Genomic DNA, 13,283 nt, shown 5'->3' with positions numbered 1-13,283 from the left:
CAAATGATGAGACAGACTGTGGGGACAAGATGTGTGTTAGAGATGAACACCTGGGAAGAGAAGGAGGCGGAAGCAAGCCTTGGTGAGAACTTGGCCAGCACAGGAGGCAGCTCTGAAGTGATTATTGTCCTCTAAAGTTGTCTTGGTGACAGGCTGAGAGGACAGGCCTATATGTCCCCGTGTGTTCAGTCACCAGATGTAGGGCTGTCCTGGGAAAGTGTGACCTTAGGAAGAAGGTGGCCCTCTGTATACGAGGCCAAACCTGAAGGAGCACTCTAAGAGGGCTAATGTATTTGCTTCCTAGGGTTGCCATAACCAATTGTCACAAACTTGGTGGCTTAAAAGTAGCAGAAGTTTACTCTTTCACAGTTCTGGAGGCCAGGGGTCCAAAATCAAGGTGTTGAAAGGGGTAGTTCCTCCTGGAGGCTCTGAAAGAGAATCTGTTCCATGCCCCTCTCCCAGCTTCTGGCTCCTGGCCTTTCTTGGCATTCCTTGACTCACGGATGCATCACTCAGATCTCTACCCCTGTCTTCAGGTGGCCTTCCCCTCTGTGTTCCTGTGGTTTCCTACTTTTCAGTCTCACATGAAAGTATGAGACTTGTCATTGGATTTAGGGTTCACCATGATGCAGGATGATCACATCTCAAGATTCTTATCTTAATTATATCTACAAAGACCTTTATCCCATGTTAGGTAACATTCTGAGGTTCAAGATGGACATATCTTTGGCAGGTCACCATTCTGTCCACTTCATACAGCCAGTCCTTTGTGGAAGGGGGAGCTGAACAGCGTATCTCCGCATCAGCCACATTTTGCAAAATGGGAAAAGGGTGATTATAAAGGAAGCTGAGAAAAAGAGGACAACTGTGAGGCTCAGAAAGCAAGCAGGTTGCCAGGCTTTAGAAATGAGAGCATATGGAAGCTGAGTGTCTGGAAATTGATACTTCTTGGAAAGCCTTTGTGTACCCCAGGGTGACAGGTAACCCAGTTTGAGGATTTAGTTCAAGCTGATTATTTCCTTGCAGGAATACAAGCCTTGGGTTGCCAGATCTCCAGTTATTTTTTAAAAAATGAGAAATTCACACTTTAAGTGATATCTCCTTATTTTTAAATGGTATCAATTAATTCAAAACAAACAAATACCCTGTATAGGCCAAAGAAAACAATGTTTGTGAGCTGAATATAGCCACTGAGATAATGTGTGTACTCTGTGTTTCTATCCTTACTCCTACCATAGTGAGTAGAAGAAATATCAGTGCACCTTCCTTTGATGGCCACTGATTTACCATCTTATCTGGAGAGCTGTTGTCAGTCAGGGTTCTCCAGAGAAACAAACAATAAGGGGTGTGTGTGTGTGTGTGTGTGTGTGTGTGTTTACAGGGATTTATTTTAAGAAATTGGCTCATATGATTGTGGGGATTGGCAAGTCTGAAATCCAGAGGGCAGTTTGGCAAGCTGGAAATTCAGGCAGGAGTTAATGCTGCAGTCTTTAGACAGAATTTTTTTTCTTCTCAGGAAACCTCACTTTTTGCTCTTAAGAACTTCAGATATATTGGATGAGGCCAATATATTGGATGGATGCTCACATTATTTAAGATAATGCCATTCACTTAAAGTTAACTAATTTTAGATATTAGCCACATTTTCAAAATCACCTTCACAGCAATAGGCCCCTTGTCACTGGAGACGGAGACAGCACGGAGATGTGTCTGCATAAATAAACCTTACTAAATAACCCTTATCTACCATGAGTTTCCCTTATATATTTACTGTATATTTAACCCTCCCACAATTTACCACCCTTAGAAGCCCAAACCCCTCTTTCCTTTGGCCAGTCACTTCTCCACAATTTTGTCCTTTGTTAAAATGGTATATAAGCTCCCAAGCCTAACCACTTCTTTGGGGATTCACTTCTTTTCTGTGAAGGCACGATGCACATAAAATTAAAATTAAAAATGTATGAATTTTCTCGTTAATCTGTTTTTTGGTAGTTTAATTCACAGGCTCCCATGACTGAACCTAAGAGGATGAAGGAAAAGTGTTCTTCCTCCCTTACATCATCTCCTATTATATACCCCAAACTCAGCTGGTCCCAACCATAGACCAGAAAGAATGGCTCTTGCAATTACATTTTCCCATTTTCCAAATGTGGTTGAAATTCGGCCTAACGTGCACATTTGTAATCTCAACATGGTTAGAGATGATCAGGGGCACCTTAGGATGATAAAGGGAGGCCAGTGTGAAGCTTTCTAAGAGGCAAAAAAGCCAGTCATTTCTGATTCCTGAGGTCTAGCTCTGAAAGGGAAGTAATATACAAATACGTGTCTGGAAGAAGTGATATCTAAATAGGTCCTGGTGGGCAAGCCCTTCCTTTTCCTAACAGCCCCTCTGTGATAAAGCTCTGACTTCCACTTGCAATAGGGTTTTGATCGTTCTAATATATTTTGCTTACTATTTTAGGAGGGTTTGAAATCAGAGATTTTGTATGTTTGAGAGAGTGGCAAAAAAAAAAAATTTACAAAGCTCAGCTGAAGAAAATGAAAATTCCTAAAACCACATCATCTCTTCTACCTCAATGCCCCTCCATTAATTTTAAAAAAGAAAGAAAGGGAGATAGAAGAACGAATATAATTTTACAGTAGCATGAAGTTCACTGTTTCTCTAGGCAGCGAGGGGACGAATCGAGTCTCTGGGTACCACATGTCCTCTGAAATAACAGTGAAGGGAAAATAATTCAGCAAATTCTATTTATTTTCACAGCCAAAGTCGCAGTTCTCTTCTCGCGGAATCGAGGACTAGAATCCTGATATCAAATTTAACAGTACCAAATTATTGGTTTTCCAGTATGAACAGGTTTGAGAAATGGCCAGTGGAATTTTCCAGTTCAGCTAGCCACAGTGGGGAGTTTATATTGTTACACAATTGCAATGAAGTTTAGTAATGAGCATCACAATGGAAAATTAATAAAAGCTCAGTGTAGCCCGGCCCATTCAAGTAATTGTCAATTAAGACTACAATCAATACCGGGGTAATAGCTCATGAACAAGGATAGTTGGGTACTTACTTCATTAACGTTGCAAATCGATGTCGACTGTTTCGGAGTAAGTGCAGAGAAATGAGCCCATATATTGGAGGTAATCATAGAAGGAGACAGGGTTCAGAGTCTGCAGATAGACAAATGTCAGGGAAAGGCCCCATCTAGTTAACAGAGTGTTCTGGTTACTAGAAGGTGAAACCTTTGTTCCAACGCTTGATGCTGAAATCTTTTGAGAGGACCTTCATCTCTTTTCCTGTACTTGGGGCACTGATCAGTTTGCATTTGCATCCCCTTCTTTTTCTCCTTGAGTCTCTTACAGATATTTGTGTTCTTCTATTGAAAAATGGTTGTAAATATATTTCTTCCATAGTTGTTTGTAGCACCAGGCAGCCCTCCCTGAGTTAGGCATGTTTATTCAACAGGTGGGTCTTTAGAAAACATTTGCTTAGAGAATAATCTCTTCAGGGTCACCATTGCTTGGCACTGTGTCCTTGTCCTCCCCCACAATAGCACCAAAAACAAATCTGTACAAAATATGAAGTCAGAATGTATTCTTTAGCCTGAAATAATTATTAAGTTCTGTGCCTGATGGAAGGAGCCTGATCACATAGGGAGTGCCCCGAACAGTGCATGGTTGTTGACTTTACATTGTAAGATGAAAACAGTACTAATCCAGCACTATAATCATGCTAATAAATTCCATCACCCCTTATTGTCATCCAAAGAATTTATTTTCTTGTCTTTATTGTCTGAGAATTTATGAATGTCTTTCCTGCCTCATGTTCCTCACCAGAATGTGCAGTCTGTGGCATTGAAATCTTCCCAGTCCCTCAGTTCAGATGTGAGCACTCACACAACCTTGAGGCATTGGTAACGTTGTGTGGAAGAGAGACATGATGACAGGTCCGGGATCACAGACAAGCCTGGGTCAGAAGGCTAGGAAGGGATGCTAACGCCAACTTTGTGATTGGAGGTTCAGCGAACTTCCACAACCCCTGTTGGCTCTGAGGTATTCATGAAGCACAGGTGTTTAGAACATTTCCACTCAGGGCACATGGAAAAGCAGGTATCTGGACGAAGTGGAAATAGCAGATAAGACCATGGAAGCAGCTGCACTCACAGCCCTCAATCTAAGAATCCCTTTAGCAGAAAACTGGAGGAGAGGAAGGTAAGTGGTTGGAAGATGAAGAATTGCTGGGCTTCCGTTGCCACATCGACGTCATCTTGTGTAAAGAGTTCCCAAGTAGGAGTTTGGAGACCGGGAACTTAGGAGCTACCTGCGTGGCCTCGTAGAAGTCACTTAACCTTTGCTGAGCCTGCACTTTCCTGTCTACAAGCAGTAACAATGAACGTCACAAAAGAAGGAGCTCTCCTTTCGCGTGCTCGACACCATCAGAGCACAGCACAAGTTATGTCTGCATGCGCAGATCTGGTAGACAGCTCAATGAATCTAAACCGTGTTTACGCTCATTCAAAAAGAGACATTACTCTTCTGTTTTGAATTCACTATGATTTTCTTTTCCAAACCAAGTGTTCTCTTCCACGAAGAAGCCATTGAGCATCTATGCTTACTCAATAGCAGTGGAGGCATCTGCCCTCGCTGACTGCAGGGGAGCTGTAGATCGGAGCACACACATGCAGCCAAAGGAAACCATTTCCATGCCTGTCACCTCGTATGTCAGCCATCAGTCAAGAGCACGTTTTTATGGCCCAGGAAGTGGGGGACCCTGATGGAGCCGCAGACAGGACCTGGGCGACCCAACCACTAACTGCGCACATTTTGTGAGCTTGTCTGCCAGGAGATGCTTTCCTCACAGAGTTGAAATATGAGGTGTTCACTCTAGCACTTCATGAAGATTCCCCCCTCCACAAAGCCCTCCTCTGCGGAGGCCTCCCTCCCCCTCATTTTGTTCCAGGAGGGCAGGAAGTTGCTCCACGCAGGGTATTAGGGGGAAGATATCTCTTATACTCTGAGTAACTTCTTTCCCAAGGTGGGCAAGATGTATGCGCGTGCCTGGCCCTGCCAAGCTCCAGCACCGTCGGGTCCCAGCCAGCTCGGTCCTCGACTTCCCAGACTCCATCCCTATCCCTCTAGTATTCAACGTTGTAGTCACCAGCAAGCTGTGGAGCAGAACTGCGTGCTCAGCCTTCTCCCTGGCCCAGTCACCTTGGTCAAATTAGGCTCAGATATGCCTGGATAATGCTCCCAGGGGTGCTTCGAGAAATAGCCGTTTGTAACTCACAACTGTGTTATTTGAGGGATGTTGTTATATACTATCTCACAAAAAGTCACTTTAGGAAGACCCATAAAAATTTTTCTTTGACTCAGTATGAGAAAGAACTGGACTTTTCTTGAGCCGCTGGCTTCTTGTTATTCTTAATTTTCGTGAAAGTAGCAACTGACCTTTGGTCTCTTTTCACTGGCTGCTAAGAAAACTTTGTAATTCACCTCTGTTCAAAACTACTCACTAAGGGTTTTTAACCATAACCTTAACCCTGAGTGTTCTTACTTCCTTACCTTCGCATTTCTTCCCCTGATTTCCTCCTTTATTTTTATGTTTTACTAGTATATGTAGCACTGTATACAATTTCATAACTTTTTGGAATTGGATGCAATATGCATACCTAAAAAGCAGGCCATCTATTCCAACCTTTATTGAGTACCTGCTCTGTCCCAGGTACTGAGCTTGGTCCTGAGGCACGGGGGTAAAAATGCCGAGCTGGCTGCTCATGGGGAGACCACAACCCGAGTTTGTTGTAACCTCCCGTGGACCTTAGAGGCCAGAAGTTACCACCAAGCAAAACTGCACTTACATCGAACCCTGGGGATGTGGGAGCCAGAACCTGACAAGGAAAGGCCACTCTTTGATTCTGTGGCTTATGGGTCACTGTTTCCTTCTCATACTTCTTGCAGTGTATGGGAGTTGGCCGCCTGCATGCTGGCTATTTGTGTCTGTCTTTTCTCTAGAAAGCTAAATCTCCAGCGTATTTTGTACCCACAAATGTCAGGCAAGAGAAGGGTCTCAAGTAATGTTCATTGACTGGCTGGATGGTTGAAAGAGTATGGTTTTCCTGCTTAAATCTTCCAGGTTTCTTTAAAGTCACACTGAACATAAAATCCAAACTCCTTACATTGGCCTGCAATGAACTACGTCATCTGGCATCCATCTACCGCCCATCTTTGAACTCCTCTGCTCTACCATCAACCTTCCTTGTTTTATTAATCCTGATGCCCAGAAGGTTTTGCTCCAGGATATGGCAAGCCCAGAGTCTTCTCTTCATTCAAGTCTCAGCTTAAATGTTACTCCTTTTGAGAGGCTTTTATCTAAATGAAAATACCCTTCACTGCCAGGCCCGCCTCCATCACTGTGGATGGAATGGCCCTGCTTTTTTTGCTTCACGGCACTCATTTTGACCCCTGATTCCTACACAGACGGCTGAAATAGCCTGCTGATTGCACAAAGCCAGATGTATTGCTTAGTGCAATAAGGGATGTCACTACTTTGATGGAATCATAGAAGCTTCTTAGAAGGGGGAGGTCAGGGTGGGGTATGGATAGGATTTTGAGGGTCTGGTTTGAGGTAGGTCTTTCAATGTGTAGTCCTGATTGGAACTGTGCAAAGTTTATGATACAATAGTTTAGGATTGATGAACACAGCAAGCTGAGGGCTTTGCAGAGGGCCTTGAAGAACGTATAGAGACAAGCTGGGTTGTTCTGAGAAGGGGGCCACCACCCTAACTGGCACTAGTTGAGGAGTCTGTTGTTTAGATAAATGGATTTTCAGGAAGTTCCTAAAGCAGTAACATTGTTTGCAATTGCATCTTTGGACTAGAATTTTCAAGAATATTGTTTTCGTATTAATGCTGAGTGTTAAATAGTTGATTTGTGTTTAGCATGGAGAGTAAACTGTGTGGCTACAATGGCCTCATTTCTCACTCATCACTATATGAAATTATTATCTTTATCTGTTTACTCTTTTATTATCTGTCTCCCCACCACCACCACACACACACAAATATAATTTCATGTGAATGTAATTGGTCTATCCTGTTCATTTCTTTGTCCATAGTACTTACCATGGGGCCTGGCACTGACACTATTCGTGAAACTTAAAGCAAAATCAAGACTTTGCCTGTGTTCAATTCCAGGGGCCAGAAGGCTGAGTTCTGAGTTACCGACTCCCTGCTGAAGTGCATGCAGCACCTCTTCTGTTGAGCAGAATCTGCTGAATGGAATTCTGGGTGTTGTGTTTGGGCTAGGGTACTTCCGGAATCTAAGGGGGTTCATTCATTTGCTTATTCACTTCATCAACAAGCATTTCTGGAACCCCTCCTATGGGTGCACGGTGTTTGCCACATCAAGCATCTGATGGCTAATTGCTGTCTGCCCGAGAGGAGAGATCTGAGACCTGTTTCTCTCACTCCCCTACATGCCTGAGCTGGGATTTAGAGTCAGCATTTGTCAGCCAGTAAAAGACCTGGTGATGAAGGATATTTATATATACATAGATGTGTGTGTATATGTGTGTGTGTGTGTGTGTGTGTGTGTGTGTGGAGAGAGAGAGAAAACAGACCAAAATACTAACAACTCTGGGTGGTAAAACTATGGTTTTAATTTCATTTTTCATATTTTTCAGCATTTTTGACAGTGAATGTATATTTCTTTTAGAATGGTATTTGAAAATGTCACTTTCCTGTTTGAGGGTGGAGAGGGTGGTAGAGTTGCCAGATAAAACACATAATGCCCAGTTAGATTTGAATTTCAGAAAAACAACACTTTTTTTAGTATATGTCTTCAATATCACGTAGGGCATACTTATACTAAAAAATATTCACTATTTATCTGAAAGTCCCATTTAACTAAGTATTCTATGTTTTTATTTGCTAAATCTGGCAAATAAACCCTAGGGGATGGGGGTAACTCATCAGAATCATCTAGGGAGATTTTTCAGACCTGTCCTCTGTTGCCCACGCTGAGCCGGATTCTGAGTGTCTTCTGCCTTACCCGCCCACATCCAGGGTTTGAGCTCTCCTCCCAGGTTCTCCCCAGGGGCTGGGGACGAGGGCAGCATTGTGTGGGGTGCTGTGCAGCATGGGGTGCTGTGGTTTGACAAGGCTGCACAGGAGTTTCTGTCATGTCTCTCCTGTTCTCTGATGGAACTCACTGCATTCTGTGAGGACTGCTCTTTTGGAAGCTGCTGGACCCTCCTGACTGCTTTTTGATGGGGCTGTTTTCATGATTTTAGTCCTCAAGGAGGAACCAGTGGGCACTGGACACTGGTGGGGCACCTTTGCCAAAAAGAGCAAGCTGGCTGGTGAGGGAGCTCTCGAGGTTACTTGAGGCCTCTGGCCTTGGTGATCCTCCTCTGATCTCCGGGTCTCTGACAGACCCTGGGGCTGAGACATTGGGAAGGCTGCCTCCCCAGAGCATGGTGTCTGGCAAAGTCACCCACTAAAGGCCAGGAAGCCAACTGAACTGTTGCAACCTCTGTGAGACCCTCTCCTCCAGCTTCACCACCATAGCAGGGGAAGAATGCTTTTCTGCCAGAGGACAAAGTTGTCCAGAGAGAACAGCCCTCTCTCAGGAAAGAAGCATCTGGGACCAAGGGCCAGGGACCACGCACCAGCTTGGCACCTCTGGAGAACTGTGAGGAATCCACAGCATCTCCCTTTTGGAAGACCACTGCCAAAGAGCTGAAATAACCCCATGTGGCAACACCTCACAAAATAACATTGGAGATGCAAAGAGCTAAACATTAGCCAGGATTTGTAAACACAGACTTCAAAAAGGTGATAATTAACGAGGTGTAGGGCAAAGAGCAATAGAGGAGAAACAGCAGGCTTTGAAAAAGGCCTTTGAACCCTCTAGGCCTCAGTTTCATCATCTGTAAAATGGATAGGTTGGACAAGATAATAGAAAATTACCTTCTAATTTCGATGTTTTGGAAGGTTAACGTGGGAGGTTAACTGGGGGTCAGTTACTGACACAGGGAAGCAGTACGATGACTCATTTACTGAACCTCGCAGTATAGAGAGAGAAGAGGGATTAATATTCTTCAAGTGTTTACTCTGCTAGCCATTTTGGTGTGTGTTTTATCTCATTTCTGTGCTTTGTAACCATTCTTGGAGAGTAGTATCATTATCTTCATTTTATATCCAGGGAAATGGAGCCACAGAGAGGTTAGGTAACTTTCCTAAGGTCACACAGAGGTAAGCGCAAAGCCAGGATTTTTAACCAAGTCTGTTTTCTGCTGAACCCAATGCCTTATCTACCACACCGTGTAGACTTCCCCTGGCCACCTGTGTTGTTGAGCTGAAGCTAAAGTTACCTGTAACTGAGCTCTCACCAGCACCAGGGGAGGTACAGAGATCGGGGCAGTGGGAGGTCCATCCAGAGAGCGACTCTCCTTTCCACTGTGATTAATCTACAAACTCTGTAAATAAGGAATCACCTACAGCTGACTTTTACTTTACCAGGGACAGCTGCCAGGGACCATCGTCAAGGTCCCCTGGGCTCCAGAATTCTCCTCATACCAATTGCTTGATCCCTGAAATACCCTGAACAACATCCAGAGCTTTTCATTATGTAGGAAAGGGATATATTTTAAATACCGTTAACCCTCCTGTCTCCATCCCTTATTGAGGGAAGAATAGTAGAAACTACATTTTGGCCACTGACTGGTTTAATCTTTTCTCATGAATAGATTTTGACTGGGAAAGTGGGAAGAGATGTGGGGCATTTCTGCCTGAATGAAGGCACAGAGAGAGAAAAAGAGAGGCCAGGAAAGGAGGAGTCAGAAAGTCTTAACAGTAGTAGGTACCAATGGGGAGAGGGAAGGGGGAGGCACAAGGAAGGGGATTAAGAGATACAAACTACTATGTATAAAATAAATAAGCAACAAGGATATATTATATAGTCATAATAACTTTAAATGGAGTATAATCTATAAAAGATTAAATCACTATGTTGTACACCTGGAACTAATATAATATTGTAAATCAACTATACTTCAATTAAAAATGCAAATTAAAACCACAATAAAAAACATAATGAAATACCATTATACATCTACTAAATTAAATTAAAATTATAAAGATTGACCATACCAAGATTTGGTGAGAGCTTAAAAGCATAACTGAAACTTTCATGCACTGCTGAGAATGTAAAATGAGACATTTTAAAAACGTTTTTTGCATCTCTTAAAAAATTAAAATTTTTACTTTGGAAAACATTTTTGTAGTTTCTTAAGAAATTAAGAAAAAAAAAAGGAAGCGCATGTTTGTACAAAGATGTGTGAATGAACGTTTGTAGCAACTTTTAGGGGGCTTATCAGAGCCCAAAACTGGAAACAACCCAAGTATCATCAGCGGGTGAGCCTGTCAACATTGTGGTATACCCATGCAATGGAATGCCACTCAAAAATCAAATGGAATGAACTTTGATACATGCACCAACATGGATGAAACCCAAAATAATTATGCTGAGTGTAAAAGCTCCAGCAGCAAGAAATTACATAGTATGTGACTGTATTTATGTAAAATTTTAGAAAATGCAAACTAATCTATCATGACAGGAAGCAGATTAATGGTTGCTTGGGAGAAGGGCAAGAGGAGGAGAAGGGAGATATAAAGGGGCATGAGGAAACTTCTGGAGGTGATGTATACGTTCACAGTCTTGATTGTGGTAATGGTTTCGTGGGTGTGTGCATATGTCAGAACTTACCAAATTATGTACTGTAAATATTGCAGCTTATTGTATGTCAATTATACCTCAGTAAAGCTGTTGAATATTAAAGAAAGAAAAGGAAGGAAGGAAGAAAAAGAGTTAACTGATTTTAGAGTAAATATTCAAGCAAACTTCCTTGAATACAGTGGTCAATCAACTGAATTATTTGGCTACTGTGGGCCCTAACCTTTTCAGGCCTTTAAAGGCACCAGAAAAAATATTAAGTAAACAGATTGGAAATAACCAATAACTCAGAATGTGGTTGCATAGGTATACAAAAATGTATTTGTATGAGCAGCTGCCATTTAAATGTCAGCCCCTTCACTTGGAGGAAGCAAGTCACTTTGGAGTAGATCAAGGGGACTCTTGGCTGTGAAAATGTAAGAATAGAAGGCATTCAGCACCTTGAAGCTTGTGGTTGGTGTCTTGAGTTCCCAGGAGCAGTCTCTGAGATGAAAGCCATGAGGAAGTGGTTGATTAGGGAACTGCTTCCAGGGAAGACAGGCAAGGAAGTGGAGGAAGCAGGACAAGGAAAGGAAGGAAACCAAGCAAGGATATGCAGCAGCTTCACCCTGATCCCACAGTGTTAGTTGCACCTCACACTTGTCCAATCTGGGGCAAGGGAACTGGGTTTCCTGCATTGGTAAAGGGCCACTTTTGGCAGGGGGTGCTGGATGTAAATTCCCAGACACTGCAAGCTCTGTGCAGATGCAAGCCATTTGGCTCCAGCATCAGGGTAGGTCTCTGAAGATCCACAGGTGCCTTAACTATGCTGCCTCTCTATATACCTCTTGGAATGCAGAACTAGTCTCTGGATAGCAAGTGGGCAAATCACATGGATCTAGAGCTGAGCCCTTCTGTTTTGAAGATCTGATGAACTGAGGTGGTCCTGAGTGAGCTTACTTATAGGAAAGGAAGCTCAAGTGAGAGGGACTTCACCATGAAGACAGGGGTATGTAGGTCTGCAGATGCCTCTGTTACATGCTTTGCCCTGGCCTGGCAGGTTCCCTTTGGGACACTGGCTGAGTGTATGAGAGGGACAGTTACAACCTCAGGAGCCCAAGGGTGGAGCACACAGACAGGCATGCCACTGAGGTGGCAAGACCATCAACAGCCCTGATGGCAGTAGAAGGCAGCGATGCATTGGGCTGGGAGAGCCAGGTCTTTTCAATGGTGACGCAGTCTTAACATAGTCATTGCAGTAATAGAAACAAGGAATAAAAAGGGATCAGATTCTGTAGTGAACGGATCAGATTCTGTAGTTGCTCCCTGTGGGATATTTGAAAGCTCAACAAACTAGACTAAAATGCTGAGATTTTAGGGCAGTACAGAGGGTTCCAAGATAAAGACATACTACTTCCTGCTAGTATGGACATATAATGGCTCAATATCTTAATTTAAGTTTCAAAAGCAGACCTGGTGAACTTCCGGTTTCTAGTCCAACATGTAGTGAACTTGAAAGTTGTCACTCCTGTCCTCATGACAATAAAAAGCTGAACCAACTGAAAATCAACAACTCTCCCTAGATGCATCATAAAATTGGAATCACAGGAGAAATTGCTTCCCTGAAAACTGGAGCGACAGACAAGTGGATACAGAGAACCACAGATCGCTGGGCAGAAACCCTTCCCTGCAGCCAATATTGGTAGGGATGTTTTAAACTGTAATTGACAAATGGTTGCAGGCTCTGTATAGATAAGCAAGAGAGTTAAAAACTCTGAGGAGGCCCCCACAAATTTGTCAGTTTTATCTCCAGGAGTCCTATCAGTTTGTCACAGAGAAAATTGGAGAAGAATGTCCTTATGCTTCCAGCAGTGAGAGGAGAAAAGTAAGCACCTTGAAACATACGCCAAGCTCTCTGTTCTCCTCAGCAAGGCCTACCCTCACGGGAAACTAATATACACATGTCTAATCTACTGAGGTTTTACCCAAAGCCTCACCACCCTGGGGAAAGGGAAATACCCAACTCATGTTCACTAAACAACTAAAATCTAATTATGAGACTGTAGAAAACTGCCCTCATATACACCATACCACCATATCAGTCCAGCTCCTGTATAATGATAGATTATAGCTAAAAGAACTGCAGACCTCAGACCCTATTTAAGAAGTCTAGGAAAATCCAAAACAGCAGGGAAGACAAAAATAAGGACACTGGTAGAAATTTTAGTCTCTGACTACCACAGTGTCAGCAAACAGTAGGTCAGATAAACATGAAACTTCCCTCTACCCAGTACATTGTGTCTGCTTTCAGTTAAAAAAAAAAAAAATTAGACAACAAACTAAAGGAAGAAAAAACAACCTGACAGTCTAAAGAGATAAGGAACACATCAGATCCACACACAGGCATGGCAGAGATTTTGAAATTAAAAAAACTATGAGTAATATGCTAAGGCCTTTAGTGGAAAAGTGGACAACACGCAAGAACAGATGGGTTATATAAGCAGAGATATTGAACCTCTAAGAATCAAAAGGAAACACTGGTAATCAAAAGCTCTGTAAAATAAATGAATGGTTTT

At 42.9% G+C, this 13,283-nt stretch overlaps 1 protein-coding gene across 1 annotated transcript in view; it reads left to right on the top strand.

Annotated features, from left to right (window-relative positions):
- Window positions 1-13,283, top strand: part of RTKN2 (rhotekin 2) — a 157,697-nt gene that overhangs the window by 95,909 nt on the left and 48,505 nt on the right. The gene's annotated exons all lie outside the window — the stretch shown is intronic.

Source organism: Camelus bactrianus, chromosome 11 (assembly GCF_048773025.1).
Source record: "Camelus bactrianus isolate YW-2024 breed Bactrian camel chromosome 11, ASM4877302v1, whole genome shotgun sequence".
Lineage (NCBI taxonomy): Eukaryota > Metazoa > Chordata > Mammalia > Artiodactyla > Camelidae > Camelus > Camelus bactrianus.
Note: the sequence above shows the minus strand (reverse complement) of the source record. Positions and strands in the feature narration are given on the sequence as shown.